Source organism: Macaca nemestrina, chromosome 13, assembly GCF_043159975.1.
Source record: "Macaca nemestrina isolate mMacNem1 chromosome 13, mMacNem.hap1, whole genome shotgun sequence".
NCBI lineage: Eukaryota > Metazoa > Chordata > Mammalia > Primates > Cercopithecidae > Macaca > Macaca nemestrina.
In genome coordinates, this window is record NC_092137.1 from 3,250,682 (window position 1) to 3,269,707 (window position 19,026).

The following is a 19,026-nucleotide window of genomic DNA, read 5'->3' on the forward strand; positions in this document are numbered from 1 at the left end:
ATGTTTAGTTCCTCGCTATTAAATATGAACAGACAGCCAAGCGTGAAATAGGGACCAAAGGGGAAACAGAATCAGGAGGAAAGAGATGATGAAACAAACAGAGAAAAATTGAAGAAAAATTTATATACAAGAAATGCTCTCAGACTAGGAAACTAGTGAATTTGCTTTTTTTTTTTAAAGGAATACAAGAGAATAAGAAAAAGAAAGAGTTCTTTAAAATTAAAATGATGATAGACAAAATTCAAAGGACCAATTGGAAAATAAAATAAAAGAAATCTGCTAAAGATGAAGAATAACAGAGAAAATGTTAAAGATTTAGAGGATTGGCACAGGCTGTCCAACATCTAACTAACAGAAACATCAAAAAAGAGGATGGATAGAAGGAGATGATCAAAGAAACAATACAAGAAACTTTTTCTCACCTGCAAAGGCCCACTGAGTACCCGTCAGAGTAAATGAGGGAGGATGCACACCACCGTGTATAAAATTTTAAACGACCGAAATAAATAAATAAAAGATCTTAAAGACTTCCAGAAAGGAAAAGCAGGTCACATGCGAAGAAAAGAAAGAGAGCGGCATCTGGATGGCAGCAGCACCAGCTTCTCGAACACCGTGGAGCCACGCTTCAGCTTTTGATTTCTTCAGCCAGCAAAATGATCCCGTTGCGTAGAATAAAGCCATTTCCAGGCGTGCAAGGACTGAACACACAGTGTTTTAGAGTGGACTCTAAAAACGGCATAAACAAAAAACAAATGAATGAACAAAAGAGAGAGAGTACAGGACACAGAAAACGCAGGGTCCCACAGCAGGGAGAGGATTCCCAGGACCACGGCGGACTCATTCCCAGGGTGACGGCCACGGAGCGGGCTGAGAGAAAGCAGTCCAGGGTAGACAGAAGGGCAGAGGCCTGAAGGAGAAGGATCCAACGTGAACAAGCAGCAGAAACTAATAAATCAGTGCTGGGTAGGTAGCGGCAGTGGTCACATCGTTTTTTACAATCTCTCCAAATCTCCAATAAAAACAGTAACTTGATAGCAGAACCAAATCCAAGCAGATAACATCAAAAACCATGCCTGGCGATGAAATGCATTCGTGTCCCAGGGCTAGTGTAACAAATTGTCACAAGCCTGGCAGCTAAAACTATGGATAGTTATCTCTCACTGTCCTGGAGGCCAGAAGTCCAAAACCAAGGTGTTGGCCTGGCTGGTTCTCCCCGGAGGCTCTGAGAAAGATGATCCACACACGCCTCTCCCTTAACTTGGCAACCCTTGACTCTACCTGGCTTGTACATGTGCCACTCCAGTCTCTGCCTCCATCCCCACGTCTCTGTGCCAAATCCCCCTCTCCCCTCTCTTATAAGGACACCAGTCATTGAATTAGGGCTGCCCTAAATTCAGGTGACCTCAATTTAATTATGTCTGCGAAGACCCTATTCCACTTAAGGTCACATTCCCAGGCTCTGGGAATTAGCATTTTGACGTTCCCCAAATTCCGATCTTTGCGTCCTCGGTTCGGTGGGACCACCTTTGGGTTGGTGGGACCCCGCCAGCTCCCTTGGACTTCGGTTCGTGGTGCCATGGTGGGAAGCTGTAGCCGGGCTGAGAGCCCGGGAGCTATAGGGCGCGCGCCTCCTCCTCTTCCTGGTGCCTTGCCCTACCTGTTGTCCACACCTGAAATCAGTTGTCTCATAAATGTCCAATTTTATGGTTGTTTAACGTGGGAGGGTGAGTCCAGGACCGAGGACTCTGTCAGAGCTGGAGGCCAAAGCCCGCCCAATATCCCTGCAGAAGCTCCTTTTCACCTAAGCTCAGCCCGAACAGGCTTCTATCGCTGGCCGCCAGGAGCCCCGCCTGAGCCGTGTGATACATAACGTCCTCTAGAACCTCCCCCGAGGCAGGTTCCAGGGCACCTCCCTGTGACCCCTGGGGACTCATGGATCTCACAGAGTGCAATTCAGCCAGGGAAGTTTCAGCACAGAAGGAAAGATAGAGAGAAAATGTATGTATTAGGTTGGTGCGAAAGTAACTGCAGTTTTTGCCACTGAAAGTAATGGCCTGTCCACCTACAAGGCCAAGTTTAGGGAGAGATTTCAAAGATCCAGAGCAACAGATTCCACCCCATAGAATTCACGGATAGTCACACCCTGGGAGAGCATGGAGCCACTGCAAGGGTCCCATGTGATTCCAAGAATTCGCTGTAGACTAAATAGCGGGCTGTTTCCAGGTGTGCATAGAGGCTGCTGCATTTTATAATATACAAAAATCCATTTTAAAACTATAAATAAATGCGTGACGGTTTCAGTTTCATTTATGTTTTTATTCTTAATCACCAAATGTTAAAAGGTGGCCAGCAATAAGCGGGCCTTTGGGGTTGGGGCACTGAAAGTTTTTGAGATCACGAAGGATGTTTCACCTTCTGCATCAGGAAGTGCTGACCTGGATGCGCAGGTCGTGAGCAGCTCGGCACCCCCACCCACCCCAAGACGGTTTCCATCCACCTTTAGGGTGCCCTGAGTACCCCCTGCTCACTGAGAAGAACCTGGGGTGCAGGTCATGGGTGGCTCGGCACCCCCCACACCCCGAGATGGTTTCCATGTGCCTTTAGGGTGCCCTGAGCACCCCATGCTCGCTGAGAAGAACCTGTGGTGCAGGTTTCTGTGCTGTTCATGAAAACAGGAGTCTATGCCTTTATCAGCAGTGGCACCGAGGGAGGCGGCCGATATCCCCTCATGAAAACTAAACAACTCATCCAGAACGTCTTGCTGCAGAGAAGCTATCCCACCTCCCTTAGAGGCACCCACCAGTAATAAGCCCCCTCTGGAAAATCCTGGCTGTGAATTCCACTTGATGTGTCATGCCTGTGTCTAGCGCAGGTGCCATCAAAAAACGTCGGCACATCCAACTCTCAGCAGCTTAAAGCTTACACAATGCAAGAAAAGGAAAAGGAAGACCTTTCCTGTGAACTCGCGTGAGGATTCGCCTACCTGTCATGGCTGTGTTTGACTCCTGCACACCTAGAGAGCTACGCTGGGGCGGGGCTGAGGCGCTGACGGACCCACTTTGCAAAAACAACCCCCACCCAGTGGCTGGATGCTGCAAGGACAGGTGGAAGGAGGGTCTTCTCTCTAGAGACAGGGCACCGGAATCTCAGAGACAGTCTCTTCTCTTATTTACATCTCATTTTAAAAAAGAAAGACGGGGAAGGAAAAGACCAGACCTCGAATAGAGAAGGGAAGGAGCAAAGAGGGAGATCGAGGGGAAAGGCAGAGACAGCAGAGGGGAGGCGAGGCGAGGGGAAGCCTGGGGTGGGTGAATGCTGGACAGGGAGGCCAGGAGGGCAGGAGAGAGCAGCACAGCCTCAGGGAGAGCAGGGCCGCCACCCCTCTCCGCTCCACTTCCACCTGCAAAGAAGCCCCGGGAGGCCCCAGGGCAGCAGCCGCCAGACCCGGGTATGCCAAGCCCTGTCCATCTCACAGGGTCTCGGGAATTCTATGATTGTCCAGACAAGGCCTGTCCCAGCAGAGACCCTGGTCAGACAGAGGAGGGGCCTGGAGGGCAGGAACCCCGAGAGGGCCCCACAGCCCCACTCGCCAGCATCCCACATGCGCCCCTGGAGTCGGCCCTGCAGCGGCCTCGGGGCTCAGCCGTGAAGCAGGGGTCGCTGGATTTCTGCAGTGGAGCTCTCAGGATTCGTTATTTGCACGTTATTTACACATGTTTGTCTTCTTCAGGTGACCTCACAGTGTATGACTTACACCTTTTCCTACTCCTGTAAAAATGGGTTTAAAATAGGTTTACATGTATTATTCAAGATGTATCAACTCCCAGAAAGATCTGGTCTGCTCGGTGGGGAAGGAAAGGCGAGGGCAGCTTCACCAGGCTCCTGGTAAGACCCTCAATCATCTGCTCCCAACTCAGCTGTTCTGTTACACGCATGGGTTCTTCTCCCAGCCGCTAGTATGGCTCCAACAGGAACGTGGATGCCTGGTGCCGAGGTCTCATTCCTCCCGAGCCCTGCTCAGGGCTGTGGCCACCCAGCTCCACGCTGCTCCTCCGTCCTCTCAGAGACCCTGTCGCAGTCCCACCACCCTCGCCTTCTCCAGGCAGACAACAGCGCAGGACTGTCCACCGCCCAACAATGGCCTCACCCGGCTTCGATGGCCTCACCTGCCCACGACGGCCTGGCATCCTGACAGGGCCCGGCGCATCACCCTTGCGCCGAGAGGCGCTGCCAGGACACATCCCCTCCGTTTGCCGGATAATTTGGCCCCTCAGGCCTGCACAGCTGCGAAGCCTGTCCCCATCTGCCCAGCCAGGCCCGCCCATGATCCAGGCTATCTCAAGGCCCTGGACACACTGGTTGTCCCCTCCCATCTCGTGGCATTCCTGGGTCCCGGTGGACAGAAGAGTGCAGCCTTGCTACACAGACGCTTAGAGACATGGTCACCTTGTCGCCCAGGAACCCCCTGGTCCCACACTCTCCATCCCACAGCCAGACGTCATATCAAAGCCTCCAGAGCCTGGGGCCATGCACTGCCCTTTCCCCTCCCTGAACACTCACCCTTACACACCCGCGGTCAGACTCACCTTCCTCTCAGGGCAGCCCGAGCCCCCAGGTACTGAGCCCTGCCCTCCCAGGCCAGGCAGCACCGGGCTCCTCCAGGCACTCACCCCCATAGCAAGACCCCAGTGGGCCCCAGGGCTCACCTGCCACATCTCTCATCAGACTGTGACCAGACCCGGCTTCATGGAGCTCTGCCTCCTGTGCCCAAGACCTTCCATGAACCCTGAGTAAATCCGAGAGCTGACGGGAGGGCGCCGTGGACCCCGGGCTCACCGCACAGCACAGGAGCAGTCCTGGCCCCACACTTTCAGAACAGGCACCCTGCACCAAAACCAGGAGGAGCAACAAGGCCAGAAACGCACACGGTAGGGTCAGGGAGAATCCAAAATACAGGCCGGGCTTTAACATGATGTCCAGCATGAACCATCCAGGCCCGTGTGTTCGGGGGAAGGTGGGAAGAAGAGCCACTAGGAAGGGAGCCAGCAGCACCTGAGTGAGAGAGCAAAAGCTCCTGCAGGTCCCTGCTCAGTTCAGAGGTCTGCCCTCTCCACCTACCTGGGGCCACGGGTTCAAGGTCAGAAAAATCACACCAATGAAGTTCTTCCATTTGGAAGCTTTTTCTGACCAACCTCACCTCACTCTGACCACAGCTTACTCCATATCCAATCAGGTGTATGTGATTGGATGTCATGTTGTGTGCATGTGTGTACATATTCCGTGTGTGCATATGTGTATGAATGTGTGCATGTGTGTACATATTGTGTGTGCATGTGTGCATGCATGTCACATGTGCATGTGTGTACATATTGTGTGTATGCATGTCATGTGTGCATGTGTACATACTGTGTCTTTGCATTTGTGTGTATGCATGTCATGTGTGCATGTCTGTACATATTGTGTCATGTATGTCATGTGTGCATATATTGTGTGTGCATTTGTGTATGCATGTCATGTGTGCATGTGTGTACATATTGTGATATTGTGTTTGTGCATGTGTATATGCATGTCATGTGTGCATGTGTGTACATATTGTGTGTGCATGTCATGTATTCATGCATGTACATATTGTGTGCATGTGTGTGCATGTCATGTGTACATGTGTACATATTGTGTGCATGTGTGTGCGTGTGTGCATGTCATGGTGTGCATGTGTGTACATGCTGTGTGCGTTTTTGTGCATGTGTATATGCATGCCATGTGTGCATGTACATAGTGTGTGCATGTCATGTGTTCATGTATGTGCATCATGTGTGTGCGTGTCATGTTGTGTACATGTGTGTACATGCTGTGTGCATACGTGTGTGTGCATGTCATGGTGTGCATGTGTGTACATATTGTGTGCGTGTGTGTGCAGGTGCATATGTGTCCTTGCATTTGTTTAAGTGTTCTCTTGTTCACTCACTCAACAGTGGACTTTGCGTTGACACTTCTTGGTGCTTAAAGCCACATGGACGGTTTCTTAACAGAAACTCAAAGAATCAGTTGTGAGCCATCCTGGGAGCAGCTCTTCCTAGCTAACCCACATGGTCTCAAATACTAGTTGGTTTTAATCATATATAAATGCAAGCTCCACACAGCTGAGATTCTGACTCACTTGTTTGGACACAAGGCCAAAAAAACTGGAATGTTAACAAGCACTTGCCCCTCGGTGGTCCTGGGCCACCTCAGCAGAAGCTGAGCTCACATGTTCTCAGGGATTCGTTCATGTCACAAGTCCTTTTCCACAACTCTTGCCACAGGGAAAGCCACATCTGGCCCCTGCGTTCAAGCAGCCAGAGCCCAGTGCAGAGTCAGGCAGAAAAGGAACAAGGCCCTGTGATGGAGCAAAACCTGGGAGCAGACGAGACCCTGCCTCAGCTGCCATGACGCAGGGTGATGCTCCAGGTCACCCAGGACAGATGTCTGTGCAAAGACGGCCTCGAAGGTAAGCGAGTCTGGAGGTTGCCAAACAGCCTCCACAGCCCGGTGGGTGGAGTAGAGAGGACACGGCTCAGAGCTTTCAACTGGCGGATCAGCCTCCACAGCCCGGCGGGTGGAGTAGAGAGGACATGGCTCAGAGGTTTCAACTGGCTGATCATGGTGACTCACGCCTGTAATCCCAACACTTTGGAAGGCCGAGGCAGGTAGATCACCTGAGGTCAGGAGTTCAAGATCAGCCTGGCCAACGTGGTGAAACCCCATCTCTACTAAAAATACAAAAAATTAGCTGGGTGGGGTGGCGGGCACCTGTAATCCCAGCCACTCGGGAGGTTGAGGCAGGAGAATCACTTAAACCTGGGAGGCAGAGGTTGCAGTGAGCCAAGATCGTGCCACTGCACTCCAAACTGGGCAACAGAGTGAGATTCCACCTCAAAAAAAAAAAAAACCCAGCTTGAATTCCTTGAACTTCCAAGGTGGTAGCAGCACCAAGATGCTGAGGCTGAAGACACATGTGCAGTTATTTACAAAGAACATAGACAGGGCATGAGACCAACGCACACTCACTCAGCTGCCCTCCTCATGTCGCCATGTATCCTAGGAGCCAGTGGGGACATTCAGTGCACGCCATGTGGCCCACTCATTTTGCAGATAAGGATACGGACTCTCAGTGAGGATTCTAACCTTCAGGGTGCCCAGCCAGTCAGTAGAGAACACAGTTAATAATCCTTGAATCTTTAGGGAATCCACGGGGCTGCTGCTATTCACAGTCTGCTTCCTGCTGTGCAAAGGACAGCCATTTACAGCAGGCAATTCTGCTTGGACTGGAACACCCCTGAAGCCCCCTCCATGGGCACCCTCCTCGCCCTCCTGAGCTCCTGGACTCCCCCCAGCCCCACTCTGCACAGACACCCACCTTGCTCAATCCCATGTAATGTCTTTAGGACTACATTTTGCAGGAAGTGTCCAGGAGAGGGAAAAGATGGCAGGTGTTGACTGGACAACCCCACGTGCAAAATGCTAACGCCAAGGTTTACAACCCTGGAGAATTTTTTTCTGAGGAAATTGACTAGCCCAAGGGAAAAGACCTGCAGATTCTGTCAGTTGGGAATTCCACACCGCAACCATTGGCTCCCCTTCCCGGTATCCTAGAACAAAGCCCACAACCCAGCAAGTACCACCCATGCACACAAAGCTTGTAGTAGGTACTAACACTCACAAATGTGGGCGAACTTGCCCATTATCACCAGGCACATGGGGGGGAATCTCCAACACAGAGACCAAACCCAGCACATGCAAACAAAACAGCAACTCAGAAAGAAACAACGGGAGCATAAGAACATTTTTAAAAGAAACTATAGTTAATTTGTTCAGAAATTAAAGAACAGGACATGGAGCAGTATGCTATGAATAAAAGAACATTCCAAAAAACAAAAAAAAAACCTCGAGAATTCAAAGTAGAATAATAAACTCTAAAAATAAAATAATAAGTTTAGGCTATAAAAGCAGAACAAAACAAAAAGCAAGAAATGAGACTGAAAACATAAGAAAATCAGAGTCTCCATCCAGGAGATTCAACACCCACAAAGCAGAAGCCCCAGGAGGAGAGAAAAGTGAAAACAGAAAGAAGGACATTACCAAAGAAATGATGGAAGCCACATTCGCCACCGGAAGGATGTTGACTCCAGACGGACAGCAGCCACCCAGTGCCCACAGAATAAGACGGCCCCTCCAAGCCCATCGTGTGAAGGTTCAGAGCTTCAGCTGGGAAGGGACCAGGACGGGGTGATGGGTGCCTTGGCATGGCTTTGCCTGGTGTGAACCCCCAGCTCCTCCACTCAGCCCGCGGGAAGCTTGACTAGTTACACGTCTGCTCTGTGTCCCAGGTGCATTTGTGCGTTCTTAATCAGAAAAATGGAAATGATAATATTATTACTTTGTAGAGTTACTCTGAACGTTAAATTAATACATTTAAGGACTTAGAGCAGTATCTGACACATAATATGCATTTAATACATTTTGTATTATTACCATATAAAGCATGCGGAGGAAGAAAACAAGGTTCTGCACAAAAGAACAGATACGATGAATGTCTCAAAAGTGACGTTAGAAATTGGAAGATAAGGAAACAATCCCTCAAAATTCCAGAAGGAAAATGAAGCCCTATCTAGAGTTGTATATCTACAGACTAAGTTTTATTCAAGTTTTAAGCAGCAAAAACTCAAAACCTTTACCTCCCACGCACCCTAACTCACGAAGCCCCCGGAAATGTGGCCACCAGAAGTAGGGACTAAGCAAGAGAACAGTGGTTGTGGGACGCAAGGAAAGGGCAGCAGAGGAAAGAGGCAGGCGGGACCCCCAGTGGGAGGCAAGACCAGCCCAGGACAGCTGCATGGCGACCACAGGAGGAGGGCACAGCCCCTGGGAGATCCTCACTGTGAAGAAAGAGAAGCTGGAGGATCAGCTGCAGTGCTTGTATCACAGGAGACTTTGGGGCATTTACACACAACTAATGAATAAAAAAAAATGAGTGACTCTAGGAAAGGAAAGTACTGTCTGAGAAAGGAAGTGTAAATATGGCACACTACAGGGCTTACCCATGGAAAAAAGTGACTTACAATGCTCACATTGGACCCCAATATCCTGCCGCGCTGTGACTGGGGGCACAGACTCTGAAGCCAGGCTCCCTCCGTCCATGTCCATCTGCCACTCACTAGCCAGGCTTCTGTTACCTTCCCTGTGCCTCAGTTTCTTCCATCTGTAACCCAGGATAATAATGGTACCTTCCTCGTGGGTTTGACCAGAGGATCCATTAATTAATACATGCAGAGCATTTACAACAGGATGATTTAGGACGCTGTGTAAATGTTCACTGCTTCTATTTTTACTTTGATTTTTTAAAAGATAGTAGCTCTCCGAGAGGAACCTCAGGCTAACACAAACAACAGCGAAATCTTAGCTAAGAGTCATGGAAAGATGCAGCAGCTGCTCTCCGACCACAGGGATGGGATGCGGAAAGTGGCACAGAGGCGTGTCTGTCACTGAGGCAGCAAGTAGAGTGTGGGACGGGCACCACCAGGCAGAGTGGGGGAGCTCAGGGGTCGGGAATTCAGGGGCCAGGTCGTTGAGAGGAAGACTCTGGGCCAGCAGGAAGACCGCTGTGGGCTGTGCATGCAGAGGAATCATAGAGGCCAGGCTGGACACTGCTGAAGAGGAGGGAAGGGCCCCCAGGCCCCCTAGTTTTCTTCTGCCAGAGAAGCACAGGGTCCTTGACCCCTCTGTGGCCCTGGCAGCTGCAAGTTTTACCCACAGGCTTGAACCCAAGCTGGGCCTATTTGATTCCCAGGCACTGCGAAAGCTGGGTAGGTGGCTGCTGCGAACACTGAGAAAGCAACCATGTTGTGAAACATCTAGGAACTAGCCCCAGCCCTGAACCAGAGTCCTCAGACCCCCTATAAACTCCAGAGTCCGACGCCCTCACAGCAGACGTACCTGGGCAGAGCATCGGGTCTCACTGCGCCTCGTAAGGACGCTGGGACCCTCTGAGCACAAGCTCCAATAAGCCGTGCGGACGTTTCCTGCTGCCGCGTCTGGGGTGACTCCAGCTGTGGGAGAGCCAGCAAAGGAGACTGGGCAGGGCAGGTGTGGTCTGTTCTCATGCCGCTACAAGGATACACCTGAGGCTGGGTAATTTATAAAGGAAAGAGGTTGAATGGACTCACAGTCCCACATGGCTGGGGAGGCCTCACAATCATGGCAGAAGGCGAAGGAGAAGCAAAGGCACCTCTTACATGGTGGCAGCAAGAGAGTGAGTGCAGGGGAACTGCCCTTTATAAAACCATCAGATCCTGTGAGCCGTCTTCACTATTACAGGAACAGCACGGGAAAGACCCGCCCCCATGACTCAGTTACCTCCCGCCAGGTTCCTCCCACAGCGCATGAGGATTATGGGAGCTACAATTCAAGATGAGATTGAGATGCGGACACAGCCACACCGTATCAGCAGGGAGTGTGGGAGGAGAGAAGTGAAACAGAGCAATGGGAGATGGTGTCGCAGAGCCAAGACGGGAGGACCTGGAAGAAGGGAGGAAAGAATTAGGTGGCCCCTCAGGGAAAAGGAAACAGGGACCCAGGAAAATAAGGGCTGAAGTCCGCCTGCTGTGTTCAGCTTGAAGACGTGGCCGCATGCAGTCTCACTGTGCACATTCCTCCTTCCTGACACCCTCTCCCTGGCACAGCCCACAGGGGCCTTCACTACACCAGTTTGCTTCACTGCTTGGCACACAGGAGCCTCTAGGCCTCAGCCCTTCAGGCCAGATCTCCCTGTAACTGTGCCCTCTTCCGTCCTGCCTGCAGGACCGGACTTGAGTCCTTCTTTGCGCCTCTGCTGTGTGCATCCAGCGCCACCCACCCAGGAGCACTTGTCACCTCCGATTGCACTGATGGTTCTGGTACCTGCCTCTCTTACCTACCGTCAGCTCCACCAGGACAAGGACCCTCTAACCATGTTAAATAACAAGTCCTAAATCTCTGGAACAGATCTTGGCACATATAAATATCATTGAATGTTTCAATAAGTGTTCAATAAATATTGAATGAGTGAATGAATGGGTGAGAGTGTGGGTAAGTCAACACTTGTTCAACAGAGAACAACAGTAGCCACCCAGGAGCAGCATTCTAAGGAGCTACTGAATCACAGCCACTTTTATTTATTCACTTAACGCTTGCTAAGGGCAACTATGTGGCAGGCACCAAGAGTACAAATATGAACGAGACACAGCCCCGGGCCCGGGAGACGCTTGCAGAGCAGTGACTTCAGCAGGACCTCACACAGTGGCACTCATTTCTATAACATTTAGACAACCCGTGGTGCACTGGGCAGTCAGGGGTCTCACATCAACTTGGGCAGAATAGCAAGACTAGTGCCACGCGGACTGCAAAAGAGTCCAAGAAGTCACAGGATCCCAGCAACACAGTTTTCCCCAAAAGCAACATCGGTAAGGCCCGGCCACGCCCACACCTCTAGTGCAAATGTGTTTTACCCTTGCAGGTCCCTGATCCGACACACCACGGGCGGAACCTGCTCTGTGGTGGGGGCGTGAAGGCTCCCAGCTGTGGGAGCCGGCCCTCATCAGCCTTCGTTGATAAGCCCTGAAGAACGTGTTCCTCATTTTTACCTCATTACTGCGCAGTCCTATGACTGCAAAGCTGTTGACATAAACATGAGCTATTTCTCCTTCACTTATAATAACCTCATTCTAGTTTCTTCTTCCTGAAGCAGTTATAGTGTAATGATGTCATGTATTTAAGCCTGATAAACATAATTACTATCAACATTTAATTGATTCTTGATTACAATCAATTATATTTCTGAAACAATCAAGCATCCTACAATTAAAAATAATTGATTCATTAGCACACCCCCCTTACTTGACAATTACACAAATGCATTATTTATGTAATTAGACACATTTACAGTTCATTATTCCACATTTCATGCTATTGTTACAAAGCTACTAAACTCTCCAGCTTACTTCTTAATCTTCTTCAGATAGGACATACTGAGATAGAACACTAAGCTTATTCAAATGGATCTAGTTAAAAATTGGAAGTTACCTAAGGCAGTATAATTAAGTTACAAATCAAAAGCCTGAATTGCACGTCAATTCAAAAACAATAATTAACTAATTTACCTGCCATATATCCAGGGGAAGCTGTGAGGGCCCACGATAGTGTGGATCCGGTTGCACATGTTACCAGGTAAGCAGAACCACCACTTCTTCTCTAGGCAAAATCTTCATAGCGTGGAGCTGGATAAAGGATATTAAAGAGACAACATTAGCCGTCATGTGGGGTCGGGTAAAGGCTATTAAAGAGACTACGTGAGCCCTTAGAGGCGACAGGCTCTGATCCAGGCCAGGGTAGAACTTGCGTTTGGGTCCTCTCCACCCCAACCTGCAGGTCCCTCTAACGACTTCCCTCCCGCAAGAGGAAGGTGTCATTCTGATGAGTGAGCGGCCACCAGCCCTGAAGTCCAAGCAAGCTCCCTGTTCCCATCAAAGTCCAGGCAATTCCCTGTTTTCCAAATGCCTGTTTCCCTGTCTCTGCCAATCACCCTTCCCCACCGAGTTCTCCTTTCAAAATAGTAGAATTAGCAGATGGATTTTCCTTGTTTCCTTTCTAAATTTTATGGCATGACAATGAGAATTCACCAAAGTACATAAATCCACACAGGATTTATGTGTGGATTTATAACGCAGCGAGCACAGGAGCCGTAAGCAGACCAGATAGTCAGGTGGTTTTCCAGAAGATGGAACGTGGGCGGGATCACAGCACAGGCAGGCTGCGGCAGGTGAGCACTGGCTGCAAGGACCACAGCTGAGCGGTGAGGGCGGAAGCCCCTCTTCCCGCCAGGGCACAGGGCTCCAGCAGGCAGGTGAGCTGCGGGACCACGAGGCTGAAATCTGGACGGTTAATTGAAGGAACGTCTCTCTCTCTAGTGGTTTTAGGAGTCCCCAAACCACTCCTTCTCATCTGCAGTCACTCACAGCAGCAGGGCCACCTCCAGGATCAAGCCAAAGAGCTACAGAAATAAAACCAAGCACACAGCAAGACAGGAACATCCCACCAGGAAGGTAGCGCCCAGAGAGAGGCAGAAGATCCGAAAAACTTAAAAACAAAATATGATGTTGCTGAAGATTTAATTGATTTTCAAGAAGACAGAGTCAGGACAAATCCAAAACATAAGAAAAAGATCGATACAATATGAGGAATAATTCAAGACAATGAATCAATCCAGAGTATTTTGCAATAAGAGTTGCATAAAAGAGAAAACGAAGACAAGAGCTCATGAAATATTTTTTAAGTAATAAGATAAAATTTTCAAGAGTTGGGGAAAAAAGCATGAAATATGAGCTTGAGAGAGTCTCCAAAGTGCCTGAAAGGATGAAAAGAAGAGCATCTACTCTTAACATGTTCTTGTGGTGAAATTTCAAAATTTCAAGAATTAACACTTTTTTTTTTTTTTTTTTTGAGACTGTGTCTTGCTCCGTTCCCCAGGCTGGAGTGGAGTGGCATGATCTCCACTCACTGCAACCTCTGCCTCATGGGTTCAAGAAATTGTCCTGCCTCATGGGTTCAAGCAATTTTCCTACCTCAGCCCCCAAAGTAGCTGGGACTGCACCACCATGCCCAGCTAATTTTAATTTTTGTATTTTTAGTAGAGACAAGTTTTCACCATGTTGGCCAGGTTGGTCTTGAACTCCGGGCCTCAAGTGATCCGCCTGCCTCAGCCCCCCAAAATGCTGGGGTTACAGGCGTGAGCCACTGCGCCTGGCCAACACTTCCATGAATAAATGATGACACAACCATAAATGAAATGCTATGTAACTGTAAAATAAATAAAAAAATTAATATACACAGATCTTCAAGGTATATTAAATTTAAGAAGCCATATGCAGCACAGTGGGATGGCGCATCTGTCAAGTAACAATAGGTGAAGATCTGTGTGTGAGCATGTGTGTGGCATGTTTGCCATAGACACGTAAACACACTCTGGAAATATACATTAAAAAATTAATAATCACGATTCCTAGGCATGGGATGAGATGGCACTGAGAAGATGGAGATAAAGACTGAAGGCGACTGCACAGTTTTTAGCATATTTTTAGTCTTAATTTTTGAACCATTTGGAAATTATTTTCTATTAAAAATTATGTTTTAAAAAAGTTGCAACAATGAAGGTCCATTTCTCCTCCACATGCAGGTTACCTGGGAGCTCCACTCAGTGTCACTTTCATCCTCACTCTGGGACCCAAGTCACTATCTACAGCATGGGCAGATGAATGCCAGGGCACAAACACAGCATGGTGAAGCTCAGGTTGGCTTTTACAGTGTCCACCCAGAAATGACACCTATTAGTTCTGTTCAAACTTTCTTGACCAATTCACAGGGACAAGACTCACTTTAGGGGCAGGGAGATATAATTTGCTCCCAGAAAGGACACTGGAAATGGATGTGTAGTAATACACCTTACCACAATGAGTTAACTAACCCAAATACCTGCAGACATTATGGCCATATAAGATAAAAAGAAGAAATTAGCACACAGGATTTCTGTAGAAAATACAAGTAATTTTCAGGCAGCATCTGTTTCAAACTCAACAAAACTCAAGAAAATGTGGATGTTATTTCTTTAAGACTTAGTAATAAAATTCTTTTTGGATATGTTTAAAATTCCAAAATAAAAGGTTTACCCAGAAAATTTTTTAATGTGGAAAAATGAAGGAGAAATAAAGATATTCCCAGGTAAAGAAAAATGGAGGTATTTCATTGCTATCCAACATTCCTTACATGAATGAAGTAGAGGAAGTCCTTCAGGTTGATGTAAAAGGACACTAGACAATAAATGAAATCTGCGTGAAGAAATAAAAAACAATAGTAAAGATCACCACTTTGGTAAAAATTTAAAAGAATGAGTATTTTTTCTGTTTGTAACTCTAATCTAGTATAAAGGACTACTGAATAAAGCAATAATTATAAAACCATATTTATGGGCATATATTTATAAGCAAGTAATTTGTATGAAATAATAGCACAATGAAAGGAAGATGGAATAGGGCTATGTAGGAACAAAGGTTTTATTTAGTATTGAAATTAATTGGTATTAATACTAATTAGATAATTATAAGATGTTAATTTTAATTACCATATCAATCAGTAAGATGACAACTTGAAAAAATTTAGTAAAAGAAACAAGGATATTTAAATGGTAACTACAAAATATCTACTTAACACAAAAGAAGGCAATAATGGATGAATAGGTAAACAAAAGAGACATAAGATACAGAAAATAGCAAAGTGGCAGATGTAAATCCTAGCTTATCAATAATTACATTAAATGTAAATGGATTAAACAAATGAATCAAAGGCAAAGATTGACAGAATGAATTAAAAAACATGATCAAACTATATGCTGTCTATAAGAGATACTTTAAAGACACAAATAGGTTGAAAGTTAAAAGATAAAAAATATACAGTTGTCCCTTGGTATATGTAGGGAATTGGTTCCAGGACTCCATATGTGCCGAAATCTGTGCATACGCAAGTCCAGCAGTTGACCTGGCAGAGCCCACTTATTCAAAAAGTCAGCCCTCCATATACATCAGTTTTGCATTCTGTAAATATGGTGTTGTTTTTTTTTTTGAGACGGAGTCTTCCTCTGTCACCCAGGCTGGAGTGCAGTGGCAACATCTTGGCTCACTGCAAGCTCTGCCTCCTGGGTTCACGCCATTCTCCTGCCTCAGCCTCCCAAGCAGCTGGGACCACAGGTGTCTGCCACCATGCTTGGCCAATTTTTTGTATTTTTAGCAGAAATGGGGTTTCACTGTGTTAGCCAGGATGGTCTCGATCTCCTGACCTCGTGATCTGAAATATTGTTTTTTTTAATCTGAAATATTGAAAAAGAACAAAGTCTGAGGACTCACTCTTCCCAATTTCAAAACTTAATTCAAAGCTATAGTAATCAATACAGTGAGGTACTGGCATAAGTGTAGACATACAGTTCAATGGAATAGAATTAAGCATCCAGAAATTAATCCTTATACCTATGGTCAGTTGATATTCAACAATGGCACCAAGTCAATCCAATGAGGAAAGAACAGTATTTTCAACCCTGGATATCCACATGCAAAGAATAAATGCAGATCCCTACCTCACACCAGGTATAAAAATTAACTTCACATGAATCATAGATATAAAAGTAAGAGCTAAAACTATAAAATTTATAGTAGAAAACACAGGAGTAAATCTTCATAACCTCGTATTAGGTAATTGTTTCTTAGATATGATACCAAAAGTATAAGTGACAAAAGAAAAAAGATAAACTGAACTTTATTAAAACCTCTTGTTCTTCAAAGATACTATCAAGAAATTGGTGTGGCTCATGCCTTTAATCCCAGTACTTTGGGAGGCCACGGCAGGAGGCCTGTTTGTGGGCAAAGTTTGAGACCATCCTGGGCAACATAGTAAAACCCTGTCTCTCAAGAAAAAAAAAAATTAACCAGGTGTGTTGATGCACACCTGTAGTCCTAGCTACTCAGAAGGTGGAAGCAGGAAGATTGCTTCAGCCTAGGAGTTTGAGACCAGCCTGGGCAATGTAGTGAGAACTTGTCTCTACTAAAAATTAAAAAGAATTAGCCAGATGTGGTGGTCTGTGCCTGTGGTCCTAGCTACTCAGGAGGCTGAGGCAGGAGGATTGCTTGAGCCCAGGAGTTCAAAGTTGCAGTAAACTATAATCACACCGCTTGCACTTCAACCTGGATGACAGAGTGATGCCCTGATGCTAAAAAGCAAAGTTAAAAAGATTTGCAAATTATATATATAACAAAGATCTAGTATCCAGAATACATAAGAAATTCTTAACTCAACAGTGAAAAGACAACCAAAAAACTGGGCAAAGGAATTTAATGCACATCTGTCCAAAGACGATATACATAGAGCCAATAAGTATATGAAAAAATGATCAATATATTAGTCACCAAGGAACGCAAATCAAAACCACAATAAAACACAACTTCACATCCAAATAAGATGGCTAAAGTAAAAACTACAGACAATAACAAGTGTTGATGTGGATGTGGAGAAATTCAACCCTCATGCATTCCTGGTGGGAATGTAAAATTGTGTATGCATTTTAGAAAACATTTTAGCAGGTTCTCAACATGTTAAACATAGAGTTAACAATAAAATAGCAAAAATCATTTTCCTTTAAGAAAGAAGTAAAGCCTGGCTTCAATTTTTCTTACACAACTTTAAATACTGGAAAATAGTGAAGCAACTACTTCAAAGTTAAAAGAACGTTTGTGACTCCAAAATTCCATACCCAGCTAAGGTTGCAGAACTGATATCCACATCTTTCCTCAGAAATGTGCTCTAGGCCATCAACAAAAAGATTCTTTTTAATCCCTCAAAGATGGAAAAGTCATGGCATAAAAATTTGACAAAGGGAATCAAAATTGTTTACTCAAACAACTCTAAATAATTGTTGTAACTTATATTCATCTGTCACATTTAATACTCAAAAATGAAAGCATTTCATGTACAAGATAGCCCAGTGACAGTGTAAGAGAAAAAAGATACACAGGAGCTAGAAAGAAAAGGAAAAGAAAGTAAGTGTGCCAATCAACTCAATTTATATAAGAAAAATCAATGTTTCATTCTTGATGTTGGTATTTAAACAATGTATGTTCTTTTCTTGTCTAAGAAAAAAGAGTCACCATAATTGAATCAATAAGCAATAAACGAAAAGTTGTGTATGAAATTGAAAATATTCTTGAAGAAGTATTTCTCATGAGTTTCCAGCCACAGACATTTTCACAGGCTGGGTTTTCACACTGTCATGGAACAGATAATTTCCATGCTAGATAAGTGTTTCCAGAGAACACAAAAAGGTGGCATGTTTCCCAATAATTCATTTCCCAAAGCCAGCATGTCCTAGAGACACAAGCAAAGACAGACTAAAAAGGGAACTAGACACAGATGCCTTTTATGAATACAGATGCAAAAACGATATGTGAAATAAAGAGAAAAAGGACTATGCTTATGTCGATAGATACTGAAAAGACATTTACTAAAGTTTATAATAAACTAGGAAAGAAAAATACTTATTTAACATGATTAAAAATACCTACTCAAAGTCAATAGCTAATACCTACCTAACAATAAATACCTAACAGTAAATCTGGTAGTATTCTCACTTAAACAATGGAAAAGACAAAGCAGCTTACTGTGGCCAGCATACTCTCAGATCCACAACAAAATAAAAGGAGGGAAAACTATATATATACACATATTATATACTCACACACACACACATTCACATATACTCTTTGAAAAGAAAGGTGAAATTTTGACATTATTCAAATTTGGTATCATTGCCTACCTGAGAAAAAGAAAATAATGTAAAATTATACTTTTTTTTAAAATTTTAATAATAGGAACATAAAAAGCAGTCATTGTCCTACATATCAGCATTAACAGAGAAACAATGGGAAAATAATTCTATTCACAATTTTAAAACTGAGTACCTGGAAATTAACCTTGCAAGAAGTCTGTCAGGCTCAAATAATGAAATCCATAAGCCCAAGAGAGCACCACAGAAAATATTTGAACAAACGGAGAAATATAGTACACTCCATATCTAAAAAGAAATGCTAAGAAGATGTACATTTTTGCCAAACTAATTTATGAATTTGATGCAACTCAAACTTCCAATAGAATTTCGTAAGCGAAATTGGTTATAAATGTTGTCTAGAAGAATGAAAAGCAAAACAAAAACAAAAACAACAAGGCAAGGAAATTTTTAAGAAAACAATAACATGGATGCATATAGGATAGTTCAGGCTGAAATAAAGTGGCAATAAGTAAGTGGGTGAAGTACTAGGGCAAAAATACACACGGTGATCGCTAGAATAGAACACAGACCCGGAAATATGTCCAATATATACAAGCAGTCAGCCTAGACCATCATCCCTGGATACCCACAAG

The 19,026-nt window shown here is 45.5% G+C and overlaps 1 long non-coding RNA gene across 6 annotated transcripts in view; it reads right to left on the reverse strand.

Moving 5' to 3' along the window:
• The window catches only part of LOC105497569 (uncharacterized), a 230,478-nt gene that overhangs the window by 207,786 nt on the left and 3,666 nt on the right, over positions 1-19,026 (reverse strand). For all 6 annotated transcript variants that reach the window (XR_011611403.1, XR_011611406.1, XR_011611407.1 and 3 more), the window contains one exon: positions 12,174-12,290. This is a non-coding gene — a long non-coding RNA (uncharacterized lncRNA). The remainder of the gene's footprint in view (positions 1-12,173; positions 12,291-19,026) is intronic.